This window comes from Anopheles merus, chromosome 3R (genome assembly GCF_017562075.2).
Source record: "Anopheles merus strain MAF chromosome 3R, AmerM5.1, whole genome shotgun sequence".
In the NCBI taxonomy this organism is placed as follows: Eukaryota; Metazoa; Arthropoda; class Insecta; order Diptera; family Culicidae; genus Anopheles; species Anopheles merus.
This window is the reverse complement of record NC_054084.1, coordinates 47,931,310-47,944,703: the sequence shown is the minus strand read 5'-3', so window position 1 is coordinate 47,944,703 and position 13,394 is coordinate 47,931,310. Positions and strand designations below refer to the sequence as shown.

Sequence of the window (13,394 nt, the reverse complement as noted above, 5' to 3'; positions counted from 1 at the left end):
TTAATTCATATTTCGGACAGTTTCGAGCTCATGTTTGAAATTACAGACATTTTGATTCGAATTCCGTACATCCTGCAAATTGCGTCACCAAACTTAACACACACACACACACACACACACACACACACACACACACACACACACACACACACACACACACACACACACACACACACACACACACACACACACACACACACACACACACACACACACACACACACACACACACACACACACACAACTTTTTTGGTTTGTAATGCAATTTGTGCGGCTAAGATAGCTTTAAAGAGCAGACTAACAATTTTTACAAATCACCAAGTACAGATAGTCTCCGAGATAAGCGGGAACTTATATACGTATATTTCGACATTCACAGTTTTCTGAATATGGTAGTTCATTCTATAAATTTTACTGTACCTGTTAAGTATCAATACTTTAAAAATTCCGAGCAACATGTTAAAAAAACATTAGAAATACTCGGTTTCTCTACGTTTTGCATTGTTAGCGTATGGGAAAGCGGGGCAAAATGGGCATGTTAAGCAGTTTACTAAATATTCCTTTGAATATGCCACAAAACACATTTATTCTTGCATTATTGTATGCCTCCACCATTTATCTATGGATTTAAATTACCAAATAGAATCAAAAAGAACTTAAAATCATGAAAAAAGTGTAATATAAAAGTTGATGTTTTACGAGAAGCTATTTTGACACGCGGGGTAAAATGGGCATATCCCTGGGGCAAAATTGGCATATGTAAACAAACTGTGAAACGTCAACTGGAGCAATAGGGATCACAACAGCTGCGCTAAGGTAATGGTCTATGCTTTTGCGCACGTTTCGTGAAATGTATTTTCGTTCTATCTTTTGTTTTGATGGTCAGGAAAGCCCATAAAATTCTTCCAAAAACATTTTATCTAAATTAAAACAGTTTTTACACGTTTAAATCTACAAAATCGAATCTTTTGAAGCTGTGCCTGTTATTTCTATTGAGGCGACAAATACAACACCATAGCCTACCTGCCGTATGTCAAAAGCATCTGCCCCAAACGTAACTGCCCATATTGCCCCACGTGAAGCATTTCTGTATTTTTTTATATTAGTAAAAATACGCAATCAATCGCCTTGCTTTCTTGATACAAATTGTATAGAAATATTATATTTTTTAAAGTATATCATGTAAACATGCCCGTCATGGGTTCAAGCCCCAAATAGACCGTGCCGTCATACGTAGGACTGACTATCCTGCTATGGGGGAAAATCAATAAGTCACTGAAAGCCAACCCCACAAGTGGGTTGGCAGGCCTTGACCGGCATCGGTTGTTGAGCCAAAGAAGAAGAAGAAGATATCATGTAAAACTTCAACGCATCCCTGTGACACTGGTTTAAGCTTATTTTCGATTTTCTTATGGCAAAAATTACATCAATATGCTACTAACCTTATTTTGCATTTTTCTTGGTTATAGGTTATGAATCTTACATGGTGTTCATAGAACACTCTAATGAATACATTTTGAGCATTGGAAAGTATCTTTGTAGTGAAATAATGCTTAAATAGAGGGTGCCCATTTTGCCCCACATTGCTCCGCTTTCCCCTACTTTCACAGATTGATAAGCCAGCCTTCAACACTCAAATTTTAGTGTTAACAGAGAGTCTTGTAATCATCTTCAGAACGTTTTGAAGGTTTTACAACTTATACCTTTTGACAGTCTCACGATTTCTAGAAAATGCCCAAACCCATAATGAAATAGTGGCAAAAAATTAATAAAAATAATAAAATAATAATTTTGGCCAGCTGTGTCAAACTCATTTCATCAGAGGGCCTCTAGTAAACATTTTCTGATAATCACGGGCTGCAAAGTTGAGAATAAAAATATACCCCAATTTAAATATTGAATACTGCTTCAGATCTGTATTTTGCTTCAGATCTGTACTTTTTGTATTCCTCCCTTCAAATCTGGAAACGTTTGTTATTCTCAAACTATCGATTTTTCTTTCCTCTCTTTTTTGTTTTGTGTGAGGAAACAATATTTAATATACTTTCAAAGTAACATACAAATTCTATTATCGCGTCGCGTTTTTACACGACATGTTCTGCTAGAACAGCGATTTTGAGCCGGTGAGGAATTATTTTATGAATTATGAATTTTGACCTTTTGAAGTTGAAGTTTTTGAAGTTTTTTTTTATCATAATTTCGCTAAATAGCATGAATTGCCACGCTCTTACCCTGCTTACTTGTGAGTGGGGAATAAAATCCTGCAGGCACCCCACTTGGGGGGAAGGGGGGGCGGAAGCTGCAAAAAGGTACAAAACCACTGTGCTAGATAAAAAAGACGATGCTATAGGATGACAAGGAAAAAGGGCGATGGTGTTGAACGTTGGTATCATCAAAAGGAAAAAAAATGTCGATTACTACTGAGAGAGAAAAGGACACTTCAAGCATGGCTGCAAGGAGTGAGCAGCTGAGCATAAAAAGCAAATCATCTAACCAACCATACAGGCGTCCCCCGAGTTACGACCCCTTCGAGTTGCAACGATTTGCAGATAGGACGATTTGATTTTGACGGTTTAAAGTTGTCATTGAAATTTCCCAACTATCCGATCTTGAATATCTATATCGTGTAAACGGCTGTTAGAGTAAAATTAATACATTACCGAACATTGTTTTAAATAAAATACACGATATCATTAATTTTGATTCTCCAACTTCGGTTATTAACTTTATCTTCTTCTTCTATTTGGCGTAACGTCCTACGCGGACATGCCGGCCTATACAGGCTTTCGAGACTTAATTCATTACCACGGATAGTCAATCCTTGCTACGTGGGGAAGGTTCATTCTGGGCTTGAACCCATGACGGGCATGTTGTTGAGTCGTTCGAGTTGACGACTGTACCACGGGACCGCCCCTTAACTTTGTATTCACAGATATTCGACATACGACTATTTCGACTTATGCCTATTTTTGGGACATTTTTTCGGTCCCAAATGCAGTCGTATCTCGGGGGTTGCTTGTAATGGTAATACTGAATACAGATAAGGATGGCGTGTGTTTGTTGACGGACCACATGAAAGATTTGGCAGTGTGGTAGGTTGATTCGAATAAGGACGAATAATGCATCGATATTGGTAAATCTGTACGAATCGAGAAAATCGATGATCTGGATTGCAGGTGGAAAATATACGAGAGGAGTTGGGCTCGGAACCGGTCTAATTGATTATATGGATGGAGAAGGTATATCCTGACCAAAGTGCATTTTGTTCTGTCCCCAAACGGAAATCTTTCGTCGGTCGGGAAAATTGTTGATCTGGGGTTCTAGGAGTTGTATGAGAAAACTGGCCGGGCGGTTAAAAACGTAAAAATGGTGCTTATCGCACGTCGAGACGTCGTTCATTACCTTGAGCCGATACTTTCCGTTTATCGCTTGCGGTCCCAAAACAAAAAAGGCATGTTAAAAGCATTCCCGATGGTTTGTGTGAAGAATACGACGTCGAACCTGAAACGTATTGCAAATTGTGCAGCAATGCATCAGACGGGGAAAATTCCATCCCATGGTGTCTTGGCAGACGTATTAAGGCTTTCGAAATAGTCAATGAAAAGGATTCCTGGTTCTATAATTCAAGAGAAGTTAGAATCCAAAATTCTATTCGTAGTAACATGTTGGATGTCCAAAGCGTGTTGAGAGAAGGAAAATTGAAAAGGCACTTTGCATGTTAAATTGAAGTCGCAATCGGAATTTCAATAACCCGATTTGGTTAATTTCCCTGCTGATCAAAAAGTATTCTGTTGCCCATACATGTACAAACTCAAGCATTTTGATATGAAAACTGCGTATTTGTGTGGAAAATTAGAACGAATTCTGTACATGAACGACTAGATAACATTGCGAGTTGAGGAATAATATAATGCAAACAACTAGAACACAAAGTCCTAATATTGAATAGGAATGTAGTTGATCGCAGCACATAGTCATATCCATAGCTGGTATGTAGGATAGGATTACTAAACGGATAGCTTTATTTAGAAGCACAAACTGGTCTTCCGAGGCGCACACAATATGCCTTTCCTGTCTCTTAACAGCCTATATCATTTATTTGACTTCAACTCTTCATTAGACTCCTTCCGTTCTCTATCCTTACATGCTATTGAACCTTCTTCCTTTCCTCCTTCCTTGATCAGACACTATGTTATTTTTTTTGTTCTTTCGTTAGATTTAGGTTGACCATATGTACCGTATTTAATGGGCCCTAGCAGCAGACACCTTCTCTCATAATCGAGCCGACGGTACCAATCACGAAGGGCAAGGCGTGTTGCTTTCCGATGGATTGACTCAAGCTAAGTAGGTGTTGACTATCACACAATGCAGGCATATTCAAGCGGCGATCGAATAAGAGAACAATACAGCGTCTTGATGCACTGCTTTTGCAGCTTTTCCCCCCATGCAGGGTGGATGTAGGATTTCATTGCCACTGACAAGTTGAGCGGAGGAGAGGAAAATTTAAAACCAATGGTATTCTCCCGGCAACGGGAAAATTTCCAAAAACAAATTGCATCACTCTACCATACCGCCATCCGCTGTGCTACCGGGGGTTTCGTCACGAGCCTCATAGCATCACTTTTGTGTGAAAGCGGACTTCAACCCTTGGATCACATCATAACCGACAAGATAGTAGCAGCTGCAGGACGAATGATAGAGAAAACCATCAAGGCCGATGCCCTTATCCAAGGGGCAAACGTCGAATTCGTCACGCTAACAGAACAAACACTCCCCTCAGTCACCAAACTCATCCAAATCGGTAGTCGCCCCTGGTACTGCCGCCCACCACAAATAGACTGGATCATCAAAAATCAGCTTCGGGCTGGTTGCAATAGTGTCATTGCTAACCGTCATATTGTTGAACTCGTTCAGCAAAAATACCATGACTACCATCTCATCTTCACTGACGGATTAGTACAAAACGGTTCCTCTGGCTGTGGAATCTACTCCAGTATCGACAATAGCGCCATCCGACTAGCAGACCATACCTCAATCTTCACCGCAGAAGCAATAGTCCTGGTTGCTGCTGTTGATGGTGTACACAGAGACAAACTTAACGTGATCTTCACTGACAGTGCAAGTGTCCTTCAAGCAATTGAATCTGGAATCACCCGCGACCCGAACATTCAACAACTCTGCAATATACCGAATTCACCCCAAGTCACATTCTGCTGGATTCATGGTGACACAGGTATCCAGGGAAACGAAATATCAGACCGACTAGCCAACGCAGCACGTAATAATCCGGCCTGCTGTCATAACACTCTTCCACGCCGTGACTTCATTCGACCTAGCAAAACCATCATCGCTTAAAGCTGGAATGGTTATTGGGTTAGCAGCGGTCGCTCTTTCCTGAGAACCATCAGTACCACAACACCACTGTTGTGACAACTGCGTTTGTTAACGTTGGCCAAACCCCACGACTTCTAGTTATCGTGTGAATTTCTAGGGTTCTGCGACAAAGGTCGACGGAGGGATGCAGTGCACTCCATTTTGCAACGACGGTTGCGATGGCGGTGGGGAGAAAAGGGATAAATAGCCCCGAAATACGCGCCCTCGATCTCTTTGTGCGCCACAACACCAGAAGATAGGAATTAAACTAAATTTGTGATTTTTTCTTCCCAGTAAATATCTACATTTTTCTCCTATTCTTTAGGTATTTCGCAACAACCACCATGGAAAGATCATCCATCACACCAAGACCAGAGAATCCTATCACGACTTCGGATAGGACACACCCGGCTTACCCACACCTTTTTATTACAAAAATCAAGCCCACCACTATGCAGTTTCTGTGGCGTCGACATCACATCTTAACCGAATGTCATGGATATTCTGCGGAACGCATCACCTGCAAATTGGACCACAGCATGGACACCATCCTCTCACCAGAGAGCGATTGCCAGCGTAAACTTTTAAAATTCCTTCGTATCACTAATCTGTATGAATAACTCTAACCAAAACCACATTTGTAACAGACAATAAAATCAACGGATATCTTAAACTTCTTCTTCTTCTTCTTCTTCTTTTGGCAAAACAACCGCTGCCGGTCAAGGCCTGCCTGTACCCAGTGAAGTGGGCTTGGCTTCAGTGACTTTTTGTTACCGTAGCAGGATAGTCAATGCTACGTATTGGGGAAGGATTCATTCGGGGCTTGAACCCATGACGGGCATGTTGTTAAGTCGTGCTAGTTCACGACTGTTCCACGATTAGCGATACACCTGGAGTTTATATCACACCCCTTTCAACGTTTCGATCTGCGTTGAAGCCCCATCCCAAGCGCCATAGATTAAGCTTTAACCAATAGATACATTAAAAAAATCGACAAGTACCAAATTTCACCAGCGACAAAAGAGTTCATAAGGACCAAAGTTACTTTAATCTTATAGACAGACAAAATTTCACTAATTTGCTCAGCTGACGCCGGTGTTACTCATCGTTATATTGCTGTCCTTACGTTCGGCCCTCCAATCAGCTTCGAGGCGACTGATAATGCCTTTAATGCTTCGAGCAACTACACTCCAAGTGCCCTCGTCAGCATACATGATTTCAACAATGATTTCGACCGAAAAAGATTCACCGCATGCCTGAAGCATTGCCTCCCTTTGATCGTCGAATCGGAAAACCATCTACAGGCAGTCCCCGAGATACACGGTTAATGGACCGAAACGGCCGCAAAATACCGCCTATCTCAAATTTCCGCTTAAGTCTAATCTCGTAATTTTCAGTTAAAATATCACTAATCTTCGTGTAATTTTGCAAGTAGGGGGTGGTTTTAGGTATCAAATTAATTATTTGATGTGATTCTGACTGAATTTAACAATTTTACACCATTTCAAATGGTATAGATCAATAGAGAAATTACGTGGAATTTGACAATGAATGTGTAAAATCAGTACAATTTTCTCAAAAAACTGTCAAATTTAGAAAACCGCGTATCTCCGAATCCGCGTATAAGAGGTACTACCGTGTTTCTCGCGGACCGCCTGTACTTGTGTTTGCTCGTAAACCATGCTTGGATATTCGGGATGAGTCAGTAGGTCCATCGACCATTCACGGCACAATCCCATTGTTCCTGGTATTCCCGAAAAGTAATGCAGCGCTCTTCGGCTCGTATGCGATCGGCACTCAATACACTTCCCTCCCTTCTGCGGTTGTAAACCCGTTCGTCCTCCCTGAGTGTGAGGCACATTCCCAATGAAGCATTTTGAACCTAGCTTGAACAAAAACTGGGCTGTCTTGCTTTATCTTCCATACCGCACCTGCTTGCACTCATTCGCGAGCGTTGAAATATACTCTCCCGATTTCATGTTCTCGCGAATTGCCTGCTGCTGTAAGAATGTATGAGTGAATGTGCATCGTTTTTCTCTGTGCTTCCTCTTCTCCCCCCTTGTTCGTACTCCCATCTTCCATCGATTCGATGCGCGATTCCTGATTCAAAAGTTCCGTGACAATGAGATACTCTACGAAAATATACACAACATTTTTAATTAGCATCCGCCGAATTAGCAACGCCGATACCCCAAACACCACCGACAAATATCAAATTCTCTGTATTGGCGGTGATGGTGAATGTGTCTCTTCTCATCATCCCCTTCTCCTAGAATTCATACAAATGAAATTCGAGAGAGAAGTGGGAGAGAGGGAGGAGCAGCTTTTGCTCTCTTTCAAAAAATAAGTCCAAAATTGTCTGCCTTTAGGCACCAGTATGTGTACTGAGATAGGGCTCCATCTCAGGTCCATAGTTTTACCCACTTATCGCGTTTTGGTCGTTTGAGTTGGGATCATGCTGGCGATTATATTAGCTGCATAAATATACCCGGATTGTCCAGAATCCAGAGTATTCCGATTTTTCTGAGTACGTAGTCCCCTCTTCCATGTTGGGTCTCCGTGTTTCAGATGGCTAGTTGAGACACACGTCAAAAGCCTTCGCTTGCTGCTGTCTGGTGTCCTACCTGTTTGCAACCATGCGTTCGCCGCATACTCAACATGAGCGTTGAGGTGGAGTCGATCGTCAAGCATGACTCCCAGAAGCTTGATGGTTTGTAACAAATAATCTCGTTTCTGCACCGCAACTTGGCTGGTCTTGGTTGTTTATGAGTAAGAAATCAGTCTTGGCCGCGCATTCGCCGCTCAATGTGCTCCAGCGCCAGTGGCGGATTAAGGGTATCGGGGGCCCTAGGCGGAAAGACGAGTTGAGGCCCCCTGTAAATGGTAAATGTTGTTGGGGCGGGGCGGGGGGGGGGGGGTAGCGACATTAAACTTGGTGTTGGGATATTGAACAGTAAACTTGAAAAGCCTTCGGGGCCCCTTCGATCATCAGTCACATTTTTGTTGACGCGGGGGGGGGGGGGGGGTGCAAATGATTCGCCAACCTCGGGGCCCCAACGGCCATCCTTCCGGGGGCCCTTGTTACTAGTACTCTGTCCATACGGCACACTATAGAATGCCGATCTACGGGGCCCCTAAATCGGCGGGGGCCCAGGCGACCGCCCAGTCCGCCTACCGTTAGATCCGCCACTGTCCAGCGCCTCATTGATCCGTACCTCAACTCGTTGGGTCTCGCCTTCAACCAGGAGTCCGCAAACCCTATTACGCTGCACCCCAAGGGCATTTCCGCAGTCAGAAGTCCGTGGTAGAGAACGTTCCAATGAACCGGGCCCAGAATGGAGCCTTGAGAGACTCAAGCCGAAACCCAACGCTCAACAATGCCGTTGTGCCTCCAAAAGGAGAATTCTTCCCGTGAAATAGCTCTTGAAGAGCTTCCCCAGTAACCATGGTACCCCCATGGAGTAATTTTTTTCCCAATGCTTGTTCAACTTGCATTATTAAATGCGTTGGTGACGTCAATAGTAACCATAGCAACGAAGGGGCATTTTCAGTATCGTCTCGGGTCAGCCATTGCCTCTACTTCGTTATGGACGACGACATTAATTCATACTGGTTGATGGAAAGGCTTCTCTCTCCCTCGGTATACAGGAACAACCGATTGAGAATTGGGCGTTCCAGCAACTTCCTTTCCCCGTCCAACACTATCAATGGTCTTTGGGAAGATGGAAGTCCCGGAGGCTTTCCCGGCTTCGGTATTAAAACCAGCCGTTGACTCTTTCTGCAAGCTGGAAATTCACCACTATCAATTCAACCCTGGAAGACGACCTTGAAGACCTCAGAAAATTCTTCAACTGCCTTCTTGAACGCAATATTGGATATTCCCATAAGACCGTCCTTAAGTTTCTTAGCTATTGCTTGAATCTCTCCAGTAGTCACCACAGCCTCATTTTCGCTTAAGGGGGAACCCCATAGCGCCTCATCAGGCCATGGTCGGATGTAGAGTTGTGCCTCAAGTACCAGAACTGTACGATTCATTCAAATCATCCTAAAGAACGAACGACCTACTTTCATCTAATCAACGTTCATCGATTCTTTATAAATCATAATGTACTGAGTTGGTCATGAAAATAACGTCCTAAATAACGCCGCCAAAATAACGAACGTCCTAGTACGCCAGGTCGTTCATTTTCCCCATGCAAATATGAACGTGAACCGTATGACCAGGACGTTCACGAAAAGAACGACCTATCCGTCGAAATAAAGAACGTCCTAGTACGCTAGGTCGTTCATTCCCGCCAAACAAACATGAATCTGAACCGTAATACCAGGACGTTCACGAAAAGAACGTCCTACCAATCGTAATAAGAGGTTCCATTAGCCTGCAGGCCGTTTCAAGTGAGTCCACTGTAATCTGGGTGCCGGATGGTTGCTCTGCTAGCACTGCAGTTGGCAGTGGAGCGCCGTTTATCCGGGCTCATGGGGACTTAACCTCGCCCGGATATGCGGATAATGAATCAAAGGATATATTAAATCACAAATTCTTAATTTTAGTTAGAAAATTAATTTATGTTTTGATACAAATTAACTAGTTTTTATTAACTTCATGTTTTTCCATTTCATAAAGAAATCCACGGAGCCCTCGACCCCGACCTTCTAAATTTGTGTTTTGTGTGTTTTTTAGAAGTCCGAAACCGAAGTCAACATCCCGATCAACACCCGTGAGTGTAGAATGCTGATTCCACAACAGGCCCCTTAAGATACTGATCGCATCGTCTTCACTGCCACCGTTAGCTTGGGGCCCTTTACCTCCAAAGCAACGGATCCCTCCCCGCCCAGCAACGCGAAAAGGTGATGGTCGGACGACATCCGACTCGAACAAACCCATATAATCATATGGAGGTGCACTGTTAGACACAAACAAACAAACAAGACAAACATGTCAAATCCCATACATTTTTCATGTTCGATGTCGTGTTCGATTGGTGCTAGAGCGCCGGATTAGCTGGGCTGGTTCTGTACTGTTGTTCAGAGTTTAGATATGTACCAGTGGAACGTGAGACGATGTGGAACTCTCCTTACTATAAACATTCTTCTCAGTACCGATGATTTATAACATTTTTTAACATCTATTACGATAGTTCAATGCGAAAGTTTGACAGCTCTTTTACTTCAAAATTTCAGGATTTCTGTGATCAAATCTACTCTCCGAAGTTTGAAGAAAAAGATAAGATGCCGTAAGATGAAAATGGATAGGAGACAAATATTTCCAGTACTGATTTGAGCAGACTCTTTCTGACTCGCGGGTTTTATTCGCACCCGCCAGACTTGTCCGTTTCCTCAAAGGCCGAATTCACTCTGATTGCGACTTCGATTCAGTCCGGAATAGTATCGATCCAAATCCGGGAAAAATGGGAAGTTTCTCATCACTGCAATTTATTCACAACTCAAGGCTGCTACTTTTTTATGTGTTTTTCGGTTGAGTCAAAAAACGCTGAAAGTGAACTGACTATCGAGCTGGTTTATAACTCATGCTAGCACAAATTTCGACGTCAAAATTTAGATGAAAATTTGGCATTTCATCATCGTCGTTGACATTGAATGGCGTAAGAAGGGAATAAAATATTGCTAGTCTTTGAAAATAGTGGGGAAATACAAAAAAAAGAGGTCTGACAGTTTCTCTTCTGTGTCAAGGTACAGTAGTAAGCGATTCACTATAAAAATGGCGTTAGTGTTAAACGTATTTTTATTTAAAATATGGGTACAATTTTGAATCACATTCTGTTCGAAGTGTCACATCGGTTCGTCGGTGGTATAACTTCAATACGAAATCATCCAACAATACAGGGATTAGGAAAACCTAGCATAACGATGAAAGCTTCACTGGCTGGCTATCCCCCAAACAGATGGCGCCACTAATTTTTTGTCGCTTTTTTTTAAATGAGCCAGCCGTTCACTATCTACTAAACGGGGTCTTTAAGCATTCCTTTTAGGTTGAGAACTTGAGTCATCTAGATCCGTTTCAGGAGTTGTTTAGCGCATTTGTGGCGCTTGGAATGTTTTCATCCAGGAATCAAATCAAATCCAAAATGTGAAAGCTTGCTAAAAAAAGATATTTTCTTGTATGAAATTTTTCATGAGTTTTATTATTTTTCGATTAACTAGAGTCATAATTCAATAGTTGAACGCTTTTTTGTTGGCATGCTTTTTAGTTGAACGCTCAATAATTGGCTGACCGTAGCAATAGACGATGCGCAATCTCAGATTGCGCATATATTTATCTGTCAAACGGGTCGGTTTGATATATTTATCTGTCAAAAACTATTTATATATCTCGGACATACAGGGTTTTCCAATTGAGATTAGACTAGCAGCATACTTTTTTTGAATAGTCGCAATAGATTCTTGACTAGCATCCTCTATTTTTGATTACGAGCAATGGATTATTGACTAGGAGCAATTTATTTCAGCAGGTCCCTGCATGACAGCCTAAGAGCGACGCGTTTATAACATCCGGTGTGACAGATCGACTTGAATAATAATCTCTGGATAATATTTAATTTCATCCGCTCATAAATAAATAAATAAATAAATAACCTAACCAAAAGCTAGATTGCACAAGTTTTTCAGAGTGACCATATGTAGTTCTATCGATTTTCGATCGAATATCGGTTTACAATTGAGCACAATAAAACTCAATTTTTCTGACCGAAAATCAAATATTTTTCTAAGTATTCACCGTTCAACAATCAAATTGGAATTGAATAAATTTTGTGAGTGAATAAAAAGTTGTTTTTACCGAAAATTACCGAATATGCTTTAAATTTCCTACCGATAACCTCTAAAAACAATTTGGTCACTCCGCGCCAGCAACCGGCCTGCTGAAATCAATTGCTCCTAGTCAAAAATCCATTGATCGTAATCAAAAATAGAGGATGCTAGTCAAGAATCTATTGCAACTATTCAAAAAAAGTATGCTGCTAGTCTAAACTCAATTGGAAAACCCTGTATAATCTTGAAAATTTATGCGCAATCTTGGCGCAATCTGAAATTGTATGGAAATGACGTTTATAGCTGAGGGTTGGCTACGCGAAATGACATATATTTTGATAAAACGAATACATGCGCAATCTGAGATTGCGCATCGTGTATTAATACGGTGACAGTTCAATTAAAAAGCATGCGATTTTATGGAAAAACCCAAAGTCTTTATCAAAGTCTATATAATACAGAGGTCGAGTCGTCCAGAATATTTAACCAAACAGCGCGAGAAAGTTTTGACAGCTGGATGAAAAAGCTTCAATAGCTATATCGTAGCATACATTGTGGTTTTAGTTGTTGTGCATGCAGTGGTCTGAAAGCATTTTCGGTCATTTTTACGTCGTTTCCCGGATGACAATTTCAGCACGGAAAATCGGGTTGACATATGATGCAAGACGAAAGCGATCTCACTATGAGCAGCGTGCTGTGAGAAAAAAGGAAGGGGAAAATCAGAGCAATCATCGTCATGGTAGTCATGGCGAAAAAAAGGTATTCCCCCCTCTTTCACTTTCTTCCACCTTTACATCCCTAGTACACTCTGACTCTTCCTTTCTATTCAGTTCATCTGTTTACTTGTTGTTGTACTGACGTGGTTGGATTTGATCCGCAGTACATCAAGTCAGAACAGCTCCATTAAACATGTAAACCATTGAAGGCTTCGAAATCTAGGACGTTTAAAGGGCACCAGTAAACGCATCGAATCTTGAAGCAGAAATAGATCCACGCACAACTGAAAATATTGAAGATGATATCGTGTTGCCTTTGATGATTTATAGGTGCCCAAGCGCCACAGATTAAGCTTAAACGACTGGAAAATTGAATATCCATAGAAAAAAAATGAAAGCTCCACAGCTTCATTGGTTTGATCAATAGATGGCGTATTACAACTCATCATTATATTGCTATCCTTTTCTTGCAATGTGTTTCGACAAGTTTCATCTTATTATGACCTATATAGCCTTCTAACTTTCTGAGCAAAAATC

The 13,394-nt window shown here is 41.7% G+C and overlaps 1 long non-coding RNA gene across 1 annotated transcript in view; it reads left to right on the top strand.

Moving 5' to 3' along the window:
* The window catches only part of LOC121597723, a 34,594-nt gene extending 28,567 nt beyond the window's left edge, over positions 1–6,027 (top strand). Inside the window, exons 2-3 of the long non-coding RNA XR_006005454.1 lie at positions 4,217–4,344; positions 4,434–6,027. This is a non-coding gene — a long non-coding RNA (uncharacterized LOC121597723). The remainder of the gene's footprint in view (positions 1–4,216; positions 4,345–4,433) is intronic.
* The last annotated feature ends 7,367 nt before the right edge of the window (positions 6,028–13,394 follow it).